Source organism: Sphaerodactylus townsendi, linkage group LG07, assembly GCF_021028975.2.
Source record: "Sphaerodactylus townsendi isolate TG3544 linkage group LG07, MPM_Stown_v2.3, whole genome shotgun sequence".
Taxonomy (NCBI): Eukaryota; Metazoa; Chordata; class Lepidosauria; order Squamata; family Sphaerodactylidae; genus Sphaerodactylus; species Sphaerodactylus townsendi.
The window spans coordinates 24,024,996-24,043,624 of record NC_059431.1 but is presented as its reverse complement, the minus strand read 5'-3'; the positions used below and the strand labels follow the sequence as shown (position 1 = coordinate 24,043,624).

The 18,629-nt window shown below is 43.3% G+C and overlaps 1 protein-coding gene across 1 annotated transcript in view; it reads left to right on the top strand.

Annotated features, from left to right (window-relative positions):
- PLCXD3 (phosphatidylinositol specific phospholipase C X domain containing 3) overlaps positions 1-18,629 on the top strand; it is a 123,060-nt gene that overhangs the window by 28,545 nt on the left and 75,886 nt on the right. The window lies entirely within an intron of this gene.

The following is an 18,629-nucleotide window of genomic DNA, read 5'->3' as shown; positions in this document are numbered from 1 at the left end:
GGTCATGTTAAGCATGTTACACAGTTCATGGCCACACAAATTCACAGTTTTGACATCCTGTCACATTTATTCCAGTCTCTTTGTGGAGCACTTGGAGATGCTTCACAGAGCACCAAGTGCTCTACAGAACACTGCTTGAGAACCATTGATTTAGACCATAGGTGTCAAACTCACGGCCCTCCAGATGTTATGGACTACAGTTCCCATCATCCCCTGCCAGCATGATGCTGGCAGGGGATGATGGGAGCTGTAGTCCATAACATCTGGAGGGCCGCGAGTTCAACACCTGTGATTTAGACTAAACCCAGTTACCAGTTGGTGGTCCTTCGGCACATGTACATAGGCAGTTCCATCTTTCTTCCATCTAGCCTTACCTTCTGCTTGTTCTGGATTCTCTGGCTGGAGCAGCCGCTGCCTACAGTGTCAATTTCAGACTGAGCTAGACTCACTATGTGGCACTTGAACGAGGCGCATTGCAGATTAGTCAAGATGTATGATACAGGGCTGCTGTTGCTAGGGAGTGAGCAGACTATTCAGGAGGTTTACTGGATTACAAATTTTGCTCTTAAAAATGAGATTGGGGAAAAAACGGAGCTATTCTACCCTTTACAATGATTTCTGCAATATGATTTTTGGAAACAAGGTGCTGCTAGCATAAGAAATAGAATGTGTGGCTCAGAATCATCAGAGCTCTGTTGTCTGAACTGAGCATCTGGGTAGAAGCTGAGGTCTTATTTTGTGCTTAGGTTGATATATCAAGTTATTTCTACTATTTATATGAACAGGACGAACATATAGAGGACCAAAAATGTGCAAACTGTAACTGTAACTCTAAAGCTGTTCTGATTTCAGCCAGGTATTATCAGGATAGCAGACAGTGTCCTTTTGGGAAGTGGGTACATTATATGTGGAGAGTTCTGGATGGCTCAGGCTAGTCTGATCTTGAAAACTCTGCAGGATCAACTCTGGTTAGCATTTGGATGGGAGACCACCAAGGCACTTCAGGGTTGTTAAAGAAGAAGAAGAGTTTGGATTTATATCTGCCTTTCTGTCCTGCGAGGAGACTCAAGGCAGCTTACAAACTCCTTTCCCTTACTCTCCCCACAACAGACACCTTGTGAGATAGTTGGGCCTGAGAGAGTTCCAAAGAACTGCGACTTGCCCAAGATCACCCAGCTGGAATGTAGGAGTGGAGAAACACATTTGGTTCGCCAGATAAGAATCCACTGCTCATGTGGAGGAGTGGGGAATCAAACCTGGTTCTCCAGATTAGAGTTCACTGCTCTTAACTACTACACACCGCTGGCTCTCACAGTTGCACAGAGGCAGGCCATAGCAAACCACCTCTGAACATCTCTTTCATCAAAAACCTTATGGGGGTTACTGGAAGTTAGCTGCGACTTGATGACATTTTCGACTGCCACCTCCTGGAGGCAAAACAGGCCCACCAAGCTACTTTGTAGTGAATCAAACATTGCACTACTACAGTCAGTATCTGACGGGCAACAGCTCTCCATGGTTTCAGATACCTGTCTTTTAGCTGAGGTTGTATGTGAAGCAGATGCTCTACCACTGAGCCATGGCTACTGACGGAACTACGGCAGCCAGAGCGGGCATACAGCCGAGGCACCATTCACCTGCTGCCAAACTCCCCCCACTTCTGCCAAAATCCACCCCCACATACCCCAACAAATCTTTCCCCCCTCCAAACAGCACTGTCACCAACACACTGGAGGCAGGGGCAAGGCCAAAGAGGGCACACTCCTTCCCTGGCCTTAATCCTGTCTCCAGTGTGTTGCCAGACAGTGTTGTTGAGAGGAGGAAAAGGTTTGTTGGTGGGTTTTTTTGCAGGGCAGCAGCATGGCGGCAGCAGGGGACTTCAGGGGAGGTGAGGGAGTTTGGCGGCAGGGAGGTCGGGAGAGTTCGGCGGGGGGGGGATGGCTGCAGTTCAGTGGTGGGGGAGTTTTGTAGTGGTGCACCACTGGCCATAGCCCCACCTATGGCAAATTATGTCATGGTTGGAATCCAAAGAGCTGCTCTTTAATTCATATTTTTTAAAAAGAAATCTAGAATATAAAAATAAATATTGTTAGGACAGTTAGTAGATCATTGTCTGTTCAACCTAGAATTTTTTAAAAGCCAAAAGAGATGGCCGCTGTCCAAATGATTAACTTGACATTTATTAGTATTATTTTATTTTAAGACAAGTAGAGAGACAGGCAATTATTGTAAGAGAAATACATTATCTTTAACAGAAGACATTTCAAAACTGGGCGGATGGGTCATACCTAATTAAATATTTCACTTTTCCTGTGTTATTTCTTTTTCAGTTGCTACTGAAATGCTCTGAAGTTATCAAAATATCTCAAGCTTAATTGCATTTCCAGAGGAATGGTAGAAATCTGTTAGCAAGACTTCTGTTGCAGAGCCAGGCTTGATAGAATTCAGGATCAAAGTAGACATGAGGGGGGAATGTATATATTTAGTCATACTTTTCCCCACTTACATGGAAAGTGGTGAGGAAGATACTGTGGACATGGCTGCAAGGGACTGGATCCACTGACTCACTTTCACCATTGGATCCAGGGAGTCTTTTCTTCTAAAGTGTTCCCTATCAGGTTAGCGGACTGCAGTGTGGAAGGAGAAGGGAGCCATTGCCCTGTCACTTCCATCAATAGTGCTGTGATTTCACTCCTTTAAGTGTTGCCAGCTCCATGTTGGGAAATACTTAAAGATTTGTGGGGGTACAGCCTGAGTAGGGCGGGGTTCGGGGAGGGGAGGGACCTTAATGGGATATAATCAGTGGTGGGATTCAAATAATGTAACAACCGGTTCTGGTGGTGGGATTCAAATAATTTAACAACTGTTTATTTACAAGCACCATTTTAACAACTGGTTCTGCCAAAGTGGTGCGAACCTGCTGAATCCCACCATTGGATATAATGACATTTTCTTGAGGTGAATTGATCCGTGTCACCTGGAGGTCAGTTGTAATAGCAAGAGATCTCCAGCTACTACTTGGAGGTTGGCAACCCTAGAGCTCAGCCAGATATAATACTGTATAGCCCATCCTCTAAAACAACCTTTAAAAAAAGGAATCCACTGAAGACCGGGAGGAAATACTCCAGCTTGTTTTGCAAGAGCCTGGGACTTCTGTATTTACTTTGGAAGTATAATTATGCATTTTTTTAGAACACTTGATCTAATCAGTGGATTGAACTTGGGGCTTGGTTGTCAATACAGTGAACTTTTAGGAGATGTGTGTGTGTGTTTTGTACAAGTATTGATGTGATGAGTAATTATGCATTTTTTAAAAGAAAGTCCTGGATTACGCCTCAGGTTATTTTCTTGGTTGTTGCCCCGTGTTCTGATTGGCTGTTGTTTTTGAGTGGCAGCTGCAAGTATCTCTGAGCATGTCCCACGTTCTGATTGTTGTTTTTGAGTGGCAGCTTGAATGAACGTCAGGCGAGGAGATCAGGCGGCTGGGCATCAAAAATAAACCGGTCCTGCTCCCGATTGGTTTTCACACGGTAGCAGGCTGTAGCAGGCTCACACCGGGTTTTTTTTTTTAAAAAAAGAACCTCCAATTTGGTGGTTTTTGAATACCCTGGGATAAGGGAAATATCGTGGGGCAAATCTGCTTTAAGACCAGGAACAGTGTGGAATTCTTGACTGCACAGGGATATTTTTCTTGCTCAACCCAGGATATTTTGAAATGACCTCTGAATCACTCCCGAACCTCACAATTATTTCTCCAGGTGCCTTTGACTGTAAGTGTCAATGGAAAACAATAGTTAAAGCCTATGTAAGTACAACACAACCATTCTGTAAAAAACAGGAATAATACCCACGAGATCCAGAAATTAATAAAATAAGTTGTCAGGCAAAGGACAATCCATGTAATACCTTTTATTACGACTAACCAAAAAGGGGGGGGGGGGAATCCAGCATGCGAGCTTGGTGAACTTGAAAGCATGCATGTTATTTTCTGTAATTTGGGTTGGTTCTATTAAAAGGGCACTGTTCTTTGTTTTGGGTTTTGATTTGGATTTTGGACCAGCATGGCTGCAAACAACTGGGGTCGTCGGACCGCCTTCCAGCTTTTTCTCTAATCCATATATAAATGCTGATGGGTCTGATAATTTTGGATGGCAATCTCAGCGTGTGCTCAAAATAATTGTCCAGTGTAGTCTTGTATAAGCTGTAACAATGGGGAAACCATACATTGTCAGCTTTGAAAAGGCTAGCACAAAGGCTCAAGCAGACTGAAAGACTACCCGTCCATTCCATAAAAAGAAATGTCAAATATCACAAGATACCTTCAAAATCCAAATGCAATTAAAGTACCTTGTAATTATTGTTTTACAGCCTTGTTAAAAACACAAGCCTTGGTATCCATAAAGCAATACCTTCAAGCGATTGATAAAACCCCCATGTTTATAATTTGGCAGGGATGGAGGGGGGGGGGGGAATGTAATGAATTTGATAGCTATTGCGAGAATGGAGCTAGCTGGCAAATCAAAATTGCTACAAGCTCCGAAAGTATGTGACTGGACTTGTAGATCAGCAAAAGTTTTGGGAACAATCCGATTAACCAAAGGGTATTAACAGTATGAGCAAGCCAGGTTCAAATGTAATGATTGCAAACGGCAAACTTTTCAATTATTTTGGAACACTTGATCTAATCAGTGGATAGAACTTGGGGCTTGGTTGTCAATACGGTGAACTTTTAGGAGATGTGTGTGTGTGTTTTGTACAGGTATTGATGTGATGAGTAATTATGCATTTTTTAAAGAAAGTCTTGGATTACGCCTCAGGTTATTTTCTTGGTAGCCGTTTGTGTAAATACATTGGGAAGAAATGAGCAAATGTAACCTCAGCTTGTGGGTTCTGTGGGGCAGAACCTGGAATGAGTTTGCAATAACAATTTTTAAAAACAAAATGGTTTACTTTCTTAACATATAACATCAACATTGAACATCACATTTCAAGGTCCTGTTCAGGTTGCATTTTCAAGTCCTTATATTTACAGTCTACTGATACTGCCAAGTCCATTTCTTCTTTGCAAGTGGGTTGGCTCCTAAAGACTCCAAGGGCTTGATGAACAGGCTTCAACATGATGAAGGTTTCCAGGAGAACTCTCACCCATTACAACCACAAAAAGAAACCCTTAACAAGGTGTTAAGGGCTTATAGAAATCAAGGTCCGAGTCTGGTAGTCTTGTCTCCTCCAACTACATGAGGTCTGCTGCCTCGTGCTGCTCTGAGTCTCCACCCCTTATTGGGTCAACCCATTCTGACCATGGGGGTTACACAAACACATTGTACAACACGGAGCAGGTACTAGCACTCCATGCTGGCATTTGTTAGAAGTGTCATCCTCTGCTCTGTTCCCACTCTGTCGACAAGCATGTTGTGTGTTAGACGTATTTAGAATTAATGCCGAGCACTGTGTCACCTTGATGGTAATTTTTTGAAATCCGAGAAATGTGCACTAAGGAAACATCATAAGAACTGAGGCCTTCAGGGATAGGGCAGGATATAAATATGAAAGTATGACTACAGTGCCATACAGTCCACCTTCCAAAGCAGCCATTTTCTCCAAAAGTAACTTCTGTCTCCTGGAGATCAGTTGTAATCCCAGGAGATCTCCAGCTACCACCTATAGATTGGCAACCATAGTTGGAGGGTGTGGTTAAGAAGGTGGTGACCACGTCACCATTCTTAAGAGCAACAGCTACTCATTATGAGATCTCTTTCTCTCTCTCTCTCTTTAGTTTTGGGGTCTTGGTGGTAGAAAGTGTCATCAAGTCACCTTCAGCTTATGCTGTCCCCATAAGGTTTTCAAGGAAAGAGATGGTTTGCCTTCACCTGCCTCTGTGTAGAAATCCTGGACTTTGGGAAGTATCCTTAGGAAATGCCTTTTCAGTCCTGAAAGAGCTAAAAAAATCAGTTGTGTTCATGAGAACAAAAATAATGCAGTTTTCTGTCTCATTTATATGTTTTTAGGAGTTGGTTTTTTACACCCTGCATTTGTCTCTCCTAAAGAGTCTGTGGCTCATTCTGCACATGCAGAATAATGCACTTTCAAACTGCTTTCAATGCTCTTTGAAGCTGTGCGAAATGGCAAAATCCACTTGCAAACAGTTGTGAAAGTGGTTTGAAAACGCATTATTTTGTGTGTGCGGAAGGGGCCTCAAAGAGGCTTACAATCCCATTCCCTTCTCCTCCCCAGAACAGGCACATTGTGAGGTAGGTGGGGCTGAGGGAGTTCTGAGAGAATTGTGACTAGGCCAAGGTCACCCAGCAGGCTTCTTGCGGAGGAGTGGGGAAAACAAACCCAGTTAACTAGAAAACAGTCTGCCACTTATGTGGAGGAGTGAACAATCAAAGCCGATTCTCCAGATTAGAGTCTACTGCTCTCAACCATGACTACACCATCCTGGCTCCCATTGGCCCTTTCCACTCAAACCTTTTAAAATGTTTTGAGGCAGGAAATAAAATGTTTCCTCCGTGGAGTTCTGTATTGTTTTCCCCACTCATGTCCCAAAAATGTTTTATTTCCAGCCCTGTTCGTCCTCCTCGGCGCCATTTTGTCACGTCGCTGAGCTCACTCTGTTCCCCCTCACTTGTTTATGTTCATATTTCTGTGAGTTTCTTTATTGGGGGGGGGGGTAATCTTTAAAGCATCAATTAGACGAAGTATAGGGAATTGTAGCAAGCAGCATTGAAGCACTGAAGCATCAATTCAACAAATAACAAAAAAACCCCAGAAAAAAATCTAATGCCTGCCATGAATCACTTTGAAGGGGTGGGCACGGACAAACATCGTGGTAAAGGGGAGGGGGGTTGAAAACTGTTTACAAATGTTTTAGGTGATTTGTGAGGGAAGGCCAATTATTTAGTTATACAAATTTAGTTACACACATTTTTAGCTACACAAATACATTCTTCCACCATCTTCATAGAAATTAATGTCTCCTGGAAGATTAACAGTGCAATCCTAAACAAAGATATACCTTCCTAAGTTCCTTGAAGTCAGTGGGCTTAGAAGAACCGAACTACTTGGCATGGCACTGTAAGAGACAGTTACATTTGAACAGAATCAAAATTGTCATAACAGCATGAACATTTGGACCATGCTGGAAAGGCAGTGTTTGTTTGTTCATATATTTACCGCATCCAGGTATAAATCAGGGGTAGGGTAGGAGGCCTCATTTTTACAAAAGAAGATTTGTGCTGATGTAGAGAACAGGGTTCAGCGAAATGTCTGCCTGAGGCTTTGGGGGACAGCTTTGCTGGTACCAGTTCTCCAGGTAGGGATGCCAAATCTGGGTTGGGAAACTCCTGGGGATTTTGTGGATGGCACCTGAGATGATGGATTTTGGGAAGGTGAGAGATCTGGGTGGGATATAATGTCACAAAATCCACCTTTTAGAGTCTTTAGGGTCTCATACAGACATTCTTGACATTCTTCAATTAGAGCAGTGAAGGGCTGAACCAGGGATCTTCTCTGTGAAAAGTGTCTGCTCGTCCATACAGCTACAGTCCCTCCCACATTTCATCGTAGAAGGCAGTTCCACAACTATGGGCGTCCAATTGAAGATGAGGAGGAGGGGTTGTGGCTCATCTGCTTGGCAAGCAGAAGGTCCCAAGTTCAATCTTAGGCATCACCAGCTGAAAAGATCACATAATAGATAATTTGAGACCTCAGAGAGCCTGTATCAGTCTGCGTAGACAATGGTGGACCAAGGGTCTGGTTCAATAGAATCTAGCTTCATGTGGTCATTTGTGTTTAATGAAATAAGAGCACAGTTTCTGAGAAAAGCTTAAGCAGTATTTTTTAAGATAAATGACTCTTTGGGGCTGTTCTTTTCCAAATCCTTTCCAAGCAGGAATTCCCCTTGTCCAATTTTTCTTTTTAATTTAGAGGCTGTTAACTCTTTGCAATGATACTAATTTTTTAAGTGCCATAATATCAAATACAGAGCTTCACAATGAGGCCTTGCTGTTGTTTAAATGATCACTACTGCACAGAGGATTATCGGCTGCCCTCTCCCCTCCTTGGAAGAACTCTATAATTCCCGAAGCCTAAAGAAAGCCCAAAATATTCTGAGAGACCCGTCTCATCCAGCACACCCTCTTTTTGAACTGTTACCATCCGGCAGACGATACAGGTCTATCAAAACTAGGACAAAGAGGCTTAGAGACAGCTTCTACTCTAGAGCTGTGGCTATACTAAACTCCGCGGCTTCGTGTTGATGTGTTTGGGGCTGTGTAGGGATGGGTGGAGGAAGGGGAAAGTGAGGATGGGGTATGTGTCTGAAATTGTGTGCATCGAGGAATGCTGCTGTAAACTTCGTTGTGCATGCACAATGACAATAAAATGCTTATGCTTATGCTTAAAGCCCCAAATATGTCTTGGCTATAGAAGCAGTCCTTTTAATTTTTAATTTACAGTGATTCTTGAAAGCATGTGTGAATACAAGGCTGCTTAGCAGGAAGTCATTACTGCATGCGATCATGTTGCCTCATCCCCCACTTTTTCAGTGGTTTTGTGTGGAAATTTCCATAGCTTTTGTGGGAAATTAAAAGTGGAAAGCCCCGCCCTCACCATTACTACTCTCCTGGAGTTTCTGTTCTTGATTTCATGCTGCCTACGCAGACTTGCCGTCTCTAATATGCTCCCCATGCCTTCCAGATCTGAACACACATTACACATTTCAATGGAAATTGACATTTGTAGATAAGGGCTGTGGCATTCTTTAGGGAATCTTTATGATTTCTATTTGGCACTCCGTGTGTACAATAATGCAACTTCCTAAGAAAAGCATGTTGCAGCTTCATGCGGCCAAGTGGAAATTGGTTTGTTAATGCAAAAATAAAAATTTACCAAGAATGGAGCTAAATTTCTTCATGTGAAGGAATGTTTAGAAAGCTGGGTTGTTGGAGTCCATTATGCTGAAATGACTGCTTGAGTTTTAAAAGGGGGGGCAGAACTGGATGTACTTGATTTATTTTCATTTATCAGTTCTGTAATGTGATACAGCAAAAGATTTTGTGGTAGTAAAACTTTTAACAGTGACTGACGGAACAGTCCTGGTGTTGCCTGACTGCCATTGGCTGAACTGCATAGAAATGGCACCAAGAAGGAAGTTCTGGGAAGCAGAGAAGTGTGGAAATAGAATCACACAGCAGTTGAAGACATTTTCAAAACATTTCAGCCAAAGAATCGTTTAAAAAGGGAATTCACTTAGGCCGTTTCCGCACGGCCCCCCAGGCGCCCCCACGCCGGCAAGAATTCTGCCGGCGTGGGGGCGGAGGCCGGCGGACGACAGGCGGCTCCGCATGGAGCCGCCTCTGCCCCCTTCCCTTTCCCACTCACCTTGTCCCCGTCGTCAGCCTGCTGGCCTCTGAAGCCCCGCCCACGCTGCCCTCCGACCTCCAGGGGTCGGAGGACAGTGAGGGAGGGGCTTCGGAGGCCAGCAGGCTGACGACGGGGACAAGGTGAGTGGGAAAGGGAAGGGAAACAGCGTGTTCCCGGCGGTGCCGTTCGCACCGCGCCGCTGGGAACACGCTGTTGGGGCAAAAACAACCCTTTAAAGGGTTGTTTTTTAGGGCGGCCTGACGCCGCCCTGGGGGAGCGAAGCCAGGTCGGCGCTGCTGCGTTGCAGCAGCGCCGCCTGTGCGAATGGCTCCCTGGGAAAGGCGTTTTTGCCGTCCCCAGGGCGCCATAAAAGGGCCGTGTGGAAACGGCCTTAGAATGTTTTGAGACTGAAAATAAAATGTTTGAAAGTAAAAACAATACAGAACTCCATGGAAGAAATGTTTTATTACCTACCTCAAAATGTTTTAAAAGACTTGTGTGGACAGGGCCTATGTCTGCAGTTAGGCCAAATTAGAGTTAGGTGCAAGTGAAATTGACAAGAGAAGTTCCATTTCCAGGAAGAAATTGACAAAAGGTCTGCTGCAGTAATTGTGTTACTGCAGCTCTAATTTGGCTGAAAAATGTGGTTCTTTGTGCAGGGGAGAGTTACTTATTTCTGTTCCTTCAGGTAATGGTACCTGCTTTTTTGATGGTGGGTGGTGGGGGTGGTTTCCATTTCGTGCAAATATCTGACCTTATCCATGCACCATGAAGTTTCCCAACCACCCCTTCACACATTTTACTCTTTTTTTTTTTTAAAAAAAAATTGGCATATTGAACTAGTGATGTAACATTGAGGCAGAGATACAAACTGGCATAATTGATTGGATCAGCTTTGCCAATTTCATATTGAACGTCCAATGTAACACTGGTGCAGAGAGCAATTTTCAAGCAGAGGCAGTTGAGAAGAGTACCAGGACTTATTGATGCATGTCATTGGTAATGATCATGCATTATTGCAGATCAAATTTGCCCCAAAAGTGTGTTTCTTTATATGGAGGAGTGGACTACATGCTTTTGTTCCTTTAGGTAACGGCACCTGAGAGCCAGCGTGGTGTCGTGGTTAAGAGCAGGTGGATTCTAATCTGGAGAACTGGGTTTGATTCCCCACTCCTCCGTCTGAGTGACAGAGGCTTATCTGGTGAATCAGATGTGTTTCTGCTCTCCTACATTCCTGTTGGGTGACCTTGGGCTCATCACAGTTCTTTGGAACTCTTTCAGCCTTACTTACCTCACAAAGTAAAAGTTGTGGGGAGAGGAAGGGAAAGGAGCTTGTAAGCCACCTTGAGTCTCCTTACAGGAGAGAAAGGTGGAATATAAATCCAAACTCCTCCTCCTCCTCCTCCTCCTCCTCTTCTTCTTCTTGTTCTTGTTCTTCTTGTTCTTGTTCTTGTTCTTCTTGTTCTTGTTCTTGTTCTTGTTCTTCTTGTTCTTGTTCTTCTTGTTCTTGTTCTTGTTCTTGTTCTACTACTACTACTACTACTACTACTACTACTACTACTACTACTACTACTACTCCAGGAGTTGTTTTGGCTTCCATTTGGGTTGGCAGTTCTCAATAGTAGAAATGGAGGATGTTTTTAAATTGCTTCTTCAAAATGTAACAGTTCAGTAATGTCAGAGCTCCTGCACAAAAAGAAAAAGAGGGAGAGGTTTTTTCCCCTTCGTCATGGATGATATCCCATCACCATCAGGAATAGTACATTTTCAGCAGTAGTGCGTGAAATAAAAGCAACAAAAGAGATTGGGGGGGTGGGGGATCTAAAATGATGGGAGAAAAGAAAGTGCGTGGAATGATTTCACAGAAAACATTTCCCAGACTCAGAGTTGGACCACAAGGAAAGACTGTGGTAAGCTGTGCATGCAAAAAAGGCTGATCTTTGCCTGGGATGCTGTAATGGCAGTCAGAAATATGTCTATGCTTGTAGAAGGCAAGCTATTTATATATGTGCGCTTGCGCATGTGTATGTACATATCTAAACTGTGCTAATTAAGGAAATGAACAATTCATCTGTTTTGTGTTAATCACGCTAAAGAAGATATGTGTGCAAACACTTTTAATATTCTGTTTGCTATTCATGCTAATGGCAAGGCATGCTCAGAAAGAAAATTAGCAACGCTGAAACAGTCTGCATTCACATTTTTTTCAAGCTGTGAGATACTGTCTTCCAGGTGCTAAACTTCATCAAGTTTTATTCTCTGTTTGGTTTTCAATGTCTTGTGGGCTTTCAGCTTACTCCATTTGCATCCACCTTAGATTTTTATACCTGAAAGAACACACTTAAGGTATAGGTAAACTTGGCATGTTTATTCAGAAGACTCCTTGGTGAAGGAAAGTGTGTAATATCATGTAGAATTAGCTTTTCAGCTCATTCACCTTTTTGTGTCGTTAACAATAACATCTGAACAATCTGATTACCCAAGAGGAATTTGTACCAACGTATCTGCAGAAATTACTGACTCCTAGGCCCCTTCCGCACATGCAGAATGATGCACATTCAATCCACTTTCACAATTGTTTGAAAGTGGATTTTGCTATTTCGCACAGTAAAATTCAGCTTCAAAGTGCATTGAAAATAGATTGGAAGTGCGTTATTCTGCATGTGCAGAAGGGGCCCTAGTGTCGTACCTACAAAGTATGGAGTAGTAGTTAGAGTGTCAGACTAGAACAGAGGCGTAGCAAGGGAGGAAGCGCCCAGTGTACTGGTGCGCCCTCCGCCCCACCCCAGAACGCCCCCGCCCTCGCCACACCCCCACAGCGGTGCGCGCCTGGTGTGATGCGCCCCCGTCCCCTTGGAGCTACGCCTCTAGACTAGAATCAGGGGAGATCCAGGTGCAAATGCTACTCTGCAGTGGAAGCTTGCTGGGTAATCTTGAGCCTGTCACACACTTTTAGCTGATATCACAAAGTTGTTTAGAAGACAAAACTGAGAAGAGGGGAACAATGATAGTCATCTGGGTCCCCCCCTTGAGTAATGCCAGCTTGATTTATTTAAAGATACATACCGTGATTTTTTCCCCCAGTTGGGATCCAAATCAGCTTGCAGCATTATTATTCTCTTTTCCATTTTTATCCTCACAATAACAGTTCTGTGAAGTAGGTTAAGCTGAGACAAAGCGACTCAGTGGCCAAAGGTCACCCAGCAATCTTCCATGGCTAAGTAGCAATTTGAACCTGTGTCTCCCAGATTGTGGTTTGATGCTCTAGTCTATTCCATGCAGCATTTATATTGTAAGATTTAAGTTGCGTTAACCTTCAATTCAAATCCATATGCAATAAACTCTTTTTCTAATTTTAACAAAATTATCCCATGACATTTTGTATTTGTTCTGCAGTACTCCTTTGCTTGTTTGCATTTAGCATAATCAGACTGGATACTGATGTAGGCTTGTCAGGGATTTTATTCTGTGTGATTCTCTCCCAGCCATACAAAGTGGTCCAACCGAGTGCATATGGAAGCCTGCGGAGCATTATTATTGATTGTTCTTAGGGAAGCATAAGCCTCTGGCCTTATCTAGCGGCTTCTGGCAAACACCTCTCTTGTTAAAACTCACGGGAGTTGCCTGAACAAGTCTAATGCGTTGAAATAGGGAAAGTTGCTTAGACTTTGCATTCATCACATCCTTTCTGGTTAGTTATTTTTAGGTCATTGGCTTAATGTGAGCCTTATCTTGTACAATGTGTTATCTTGCATATACAGCCAGTGATGTCACATTGTTGGCACATTCTCATCTACATAATAATAATAATAATTATTATTATTATTTATTCAAGTTGGTATACTGCCCCATCGCTAGAGGGCTCTGGGCTGTGTACAATGTCAACATAAAGTACAATAACAAGAGGGGCGAGTAAATAACAACCAATAAATACCTGACATTAAGAACTTAGCACCATAAACTCTAAAATATTAATATAATTTAAAACAGCGATTGCTACATGAAATTGGCGTCCCGCAAAACCCTTACTTAAAAATCCTCCTAACGAGGGAAGAGGGGGCGGCACGGTAGATTCCAAAGATGTAAAGGGACCCTCACAGGAGAACAGAGCGGGCACAATTCAGCGACTGGTCTTTCCAAAGGCCTGGTGGAACAACATAGTCTTACAGGCCCTACGGAAATCGCCGAGATCCTGCAGGGCCCGGATAGCTGGAGGGAGAGTGTTCCATCAGGCCGGGGCCAGAGCCGTAAAGGCCCTGGCTTGAGTGGAGGCCAGTCGCATCATCGAGGGGCCAGGGACTTCCGGAGCCCCTCGGGGATAGGGCGGTATAAAAATCTAATAAATAAATAAATAAATGTGACATTGTGATATGTGCTTGTGCCCTGTACATAGTTCCTGATGAACGGAATGTGTGTGTGTGTCACACCATAAGTATAGGTCACTATTAGGGCTGCCTTTAGAACAGGAGAGCTATATAAACACTAAATAATAATATTTCATTTAATCATAGTTGATTAATCCACTATTTTTGTTAAATCAATTGAGCCCTAAATATGCAGCTCTTTAATCATTGCCACATAGCTATTTGGATTTTAATTGTGTGGGAACGGAGTAGAATGTCTATAAATTGTATTTGATTAAGAAATATTAAGTTTGTATGAACCAAAGATTTCTAAGAATCAAAATGGGGTTTCTGTATAGTGACCAGCAGGACTGCATGTTAGCAGCAGGTCAAACGGCATGTTAGAATGTATTGTCGAAGGCTTTCACGGCCGGAATCACTTGGGTGCTGTGTGGTTTCTGGGCTGCATGGCCGTGTTCTAGCATCATTCTCTCCTGATGTTTCGCCTGCATCTGTGGCTGGCATCTTCAGAGGATCCTCTGTGGATGCCAGCCACAGATGCAGGCGAAACGTCAGGAGAGAATGCTGCTAGAATCCGGCCATACAGCCCAGAAACCACACAGCACCCAAAAGGCATGTTAGAAGCTTGTAAGTGATTATGCAGGCAAACAAAGATAAACATCTTTAAGATCTTGTCACTAAAGGTTAATACGTGACAGAAGACATATATACATTTATAATGCCCTTCGGGGATTGGGCGGTATATAATGCCCTTCGGGGATTGGGCGGTATATAAGACTGATAAATAAATAAAAATAAATAAAATAACTTTGTTTTTGGTTAGAACTAGCTATAGGGGATAGCTACATGAATAAACAGAATCATAAAAGAGATCAGAGATTAGAATAGAAATGAATGTGATTAGTTAAATGGAAAAAGTGTTTTTCTATATATGTTAAATGAACACAGAAATGATAATGAGAGATTCATATGTACTTGTATTTTACTATAATTCTATTGTATTAGAATCGAAGGTATAATTGTTAGAATCAATGTTTGTATAATCTTTTAAAGTTAAATCATTTCAAACTGGGAAAAGGGAAGTTTTATGGTTCTAAAGAATGTCAAACCTGCATACCCTGAAGAGATATCTCTCTTCAGGAGCAAACTTAGAAAAGTAGGAAAACAAGTTCTTCTTGGAAACAAGAAAAGACAGATTTCAGTTTATGGTTCTTTCTGCATATGGGCAGAGGGACGTGAGCAAACAGCATGCAGTGTTTGTGTAACAGAAGGAATCAGACACATAGAATAGAGGCTGTCTTAATGTGACAAGGAGACAGAACTATCCAATGGGATTCTAAGGTTCATGCTTATAGCACGTGAAAGGGGTATGGATTATGTACGTGGGTATGGGGATGAACTGTGACAAATGTATTCTTTGTATCTATAAAGACTAAGGTCTTTCGTATGGTGGGTGTGTCTCTCTGTTGAGAACACCCAGAAGGGGGGCGTCTCTCTTTTGAGAGCACCCAGAGCGTGCCTCTCCCTCGGGAGAGTTCACCTTCTGTAATCTTCTATATTCTGTTCAAGTAAAAACTGTCCGTTTGTTTCTGATATCAGATGTCTGATGTTTTTTGGGGGGAGTTTATTTCTAACCTATCTTTTCTCAAAACAGCTGAGCAGGCCGGACATGAGTTCTGGCCTCACAATTGAATTGACTGTATTAATTGCCTGTGCCACATAGAAGGTTCACAGTATGCAGCAACACAAGCTGAAAAAATATAGACTATCCCATTGAAATTAAAGCATAACAGATGTTAAAGTCTTTACTCTGCCATTTTACTCCCAGGCCCTCAAACAATGCAAAAATACCTAGATCATATAAAAATATCCAAAATGCCCCCCAAATAGATGGTTAGATTAAGAAATGTTCTGTAGTTATGGATCAGGTATCAAGAGATTCTCTCAACAGAGCTTGCCTATCCTGCCTCGTCTGGTGCCTTCGTTCCAGGACTTATGAAAGCTTCCATTACTTCTAAAATTATGTTCTGTCAGGAATAGTTAGCCTTTTTCTTTTCTTTCTCACATCCAAAGGAAGGAATTTGGAACAGTGGTGTTCAAGAAAAGACACCAAGCAGCTTTTAGGTCAAACCAGCTTCATTTCCTGCTGTGGAAAATTAAAAGACTGAAAAGAACTCGAGAGTCCTTGTCATACGCTGTTCTTTTTAACCACAAGTCCTAGAACACAGTGGTCCCGCTGTGAGAGAACCAACATATTTTAAACTCCACTGAAAACCTCTAAGCTTATTTTAAGATCATTATTATTCCAGAGTTGCAAACAACCTAATGAAAAAAATTCAATCCTGCCCTTTTGAGAGAAGCTTAATGGCATGTTAAAGGGGGGACATTGAAGCGGCCCAAATATCCCAGCTTTGCCAAAGCTTGTCAGAGTTTGGAAGTTAAGCAGGGTCAGCTATTAGTACTTTTATTTTTCCTTGCAATAGCCATGCTGTTTCTTGCTCGTTCTTTACATTGATGTTATTTACTTCCACATCATGCAAAGTTCCAACTGCCCATTTCTGCATGTTTAGCCTCTGATAAGGGGCAAGTTATCTTTTTCCCCCTCCTGGTTTCTAGCCTTAGTGTTCTCTCATCTCTATATCATTATCTGTGGAAAGGGTGGATGTTTTCAGTATTTGTTCAGGTCTGTGTAGGAAAGTTTACCCTGAAGGAAGTCACTGAGTGAAGGAAGATTTTATCTGTAACATCTAAAGTAAATAACTAAGAACTACCTGTAACATCCAGGTGTTCCTGCCCCCCCCCAAAAGTAAAGCTAAATTATCTCTATAACAATCTAATAATTCCATAAATAAACATTCCAACTTTGTTTTAATGCTAAAAAGCCTCACAGTGTCACTTTAGAAAGCCTAAGCCAGCCCTGTCAGGAGTAAACAGATTTGTAGGGAAAAAGTGAGATCTCCTCACAGTGTTAAATTTCCCTGAAAGGTGCCAGCGTGATATCCCAACAGGATCAGCTTTAAAGTGCTAGTGTGTGTGTGTGTGTGTGTGTGTGGGAGGAGGGGGGTGCCTGGGCCCTGTTGCTGAGCTTAGCTCTGCACTACTGTCTCTCCCTCAGCAGTATAGAGGATCCTTTACAGGGGATAAGGATTCCTTTGCAGTGGCTAGGGATCCTTGACACCTTGCCTGTTGTCTTTTCGTTTCCACCACCAGACCTCTTGCTTTTCCTTCAACTGCTCCATGCAATTTATGACCTACTGACACAGACACAATCTGCCAGTCATCTACAACTTTTAAAATGACTGGATCAGGGTGAGAACTAAATCTCTGGAATTTTCATGAAAATAACCTGGCCTGGTGTAGGGTTATCAACTCTGGTTTCTGGATTTTTTGGAGGTGAAGCCTGGGGAAAGAGTCAGAGGTGGGATCCAACCCGTTCTCACTACTTCTCTAGAAGTGGTTACTCATTTTTTCTGAGTGCCGAGAAGGGGTTACTAAAGCAACCTCCCTGCCCAATAGGGACTGGAGGTGTGTGTGTGCGGCGGCGCCACTGTTTGAATCCCACCACCATCGGAACCTGTTATTAAAATGTTTGGATCCCGCCACTGGAGAGAGTTCAGTGGATTATGATCAGTGGTGGGATTCAGCAGGTTCGCACCATTTTGGCAGAGCCGCTTGTTAAAATGGTGCTTGTAAACAACCAGTTGCTAAATTATTTGAATCCCACCACCAGAACCGGTTGTTAAATTATTTGAGTCCCACCACTGGTTATGATACTATATGACTCAATCCTCCACAAGAGCCATTTCCTTCAGGGGAACTGATGTCTGTTCTCAGGAGACTTGATGTAATTCCAGGAGATCTCCAGGCCTCACCTGGTAATTGGGAGCCCTACAAGGCTGGTTTCATGTTTGTGTGACTGGCCGTCAACTCTAAAGACAACCCCTCGGGGGTTTGATACCCCTCCGGTTTCAGTGCCTGCAAAGATAGGGGTTTGTCAAGTACCTGACAGACTGTTGGGCAGAGCTGCCAACAGACAATTGTTCCAGCATGTGCACTGAAGCCAAAGGAGAAGCGTATGCCCTTGGGCGTTGCTGCAGATGGAGATGCCAATTTCCCGCCAATTGCAAATGGTAAAACAAGATTAGCTGTAGTGTGTATGCAATGTTGAAGACAGATTCTGGACTTGTGATCTTCAAAATAACAGTGAGTCAGATGCTTTGATCAGCCAAAACCCCCTGAAAACACCGTGGCCTCATGGAGATAAATCAGCTCATTGTGACATATGCATGTGTGAGCCAGCCCATAGTCAGCTTCTGATGCAGCAGATGGTTGCTGAGGGGAGCATATGCACCACTGATGCATGTGTGAGTCATCACAGAATGATCACCCCAGAGAGGACTTGCAGGTCACCCACCATCAGTTCTAAATGTGTATTTTTAAGCTGTCACAGTTGACACAAGTGGATACACATCAGCAAGCGATCAAAGGTGAGATTTGCATATGTGAGCCAGAGATGGAGCAATTGAACAGTCAAGGCCAAACACGGCATATGTGTTGGAGACACATGTCAGAGGCATTCAGACCTGCTGAGTAACTGGAAATGGCTTGCAAATCCAGCACAGATTTAAAGCAGCCGAACAGTAGAGAGGCATGGTCACAGCACCCTGACCTGGATGGCCCAAGTTATCTGGATCTTATCAGAACTCTAAGCAGGGTCAGCCTTGGTGTGGCACTCCACCTCCTTGGCCCCGCCCGCAGAGGCCTGATCCTTCCCACCTTCCCTTATCTGAGTGTTGTCCGGCCAGTGCTTTGCCTCAGGCTGCTGGCCTGGGGTCCACCCACAATTTGTCTGGAGCCCTGGTTGTCCCTAGCAACACGACCTCCTCACCTCGACACCCT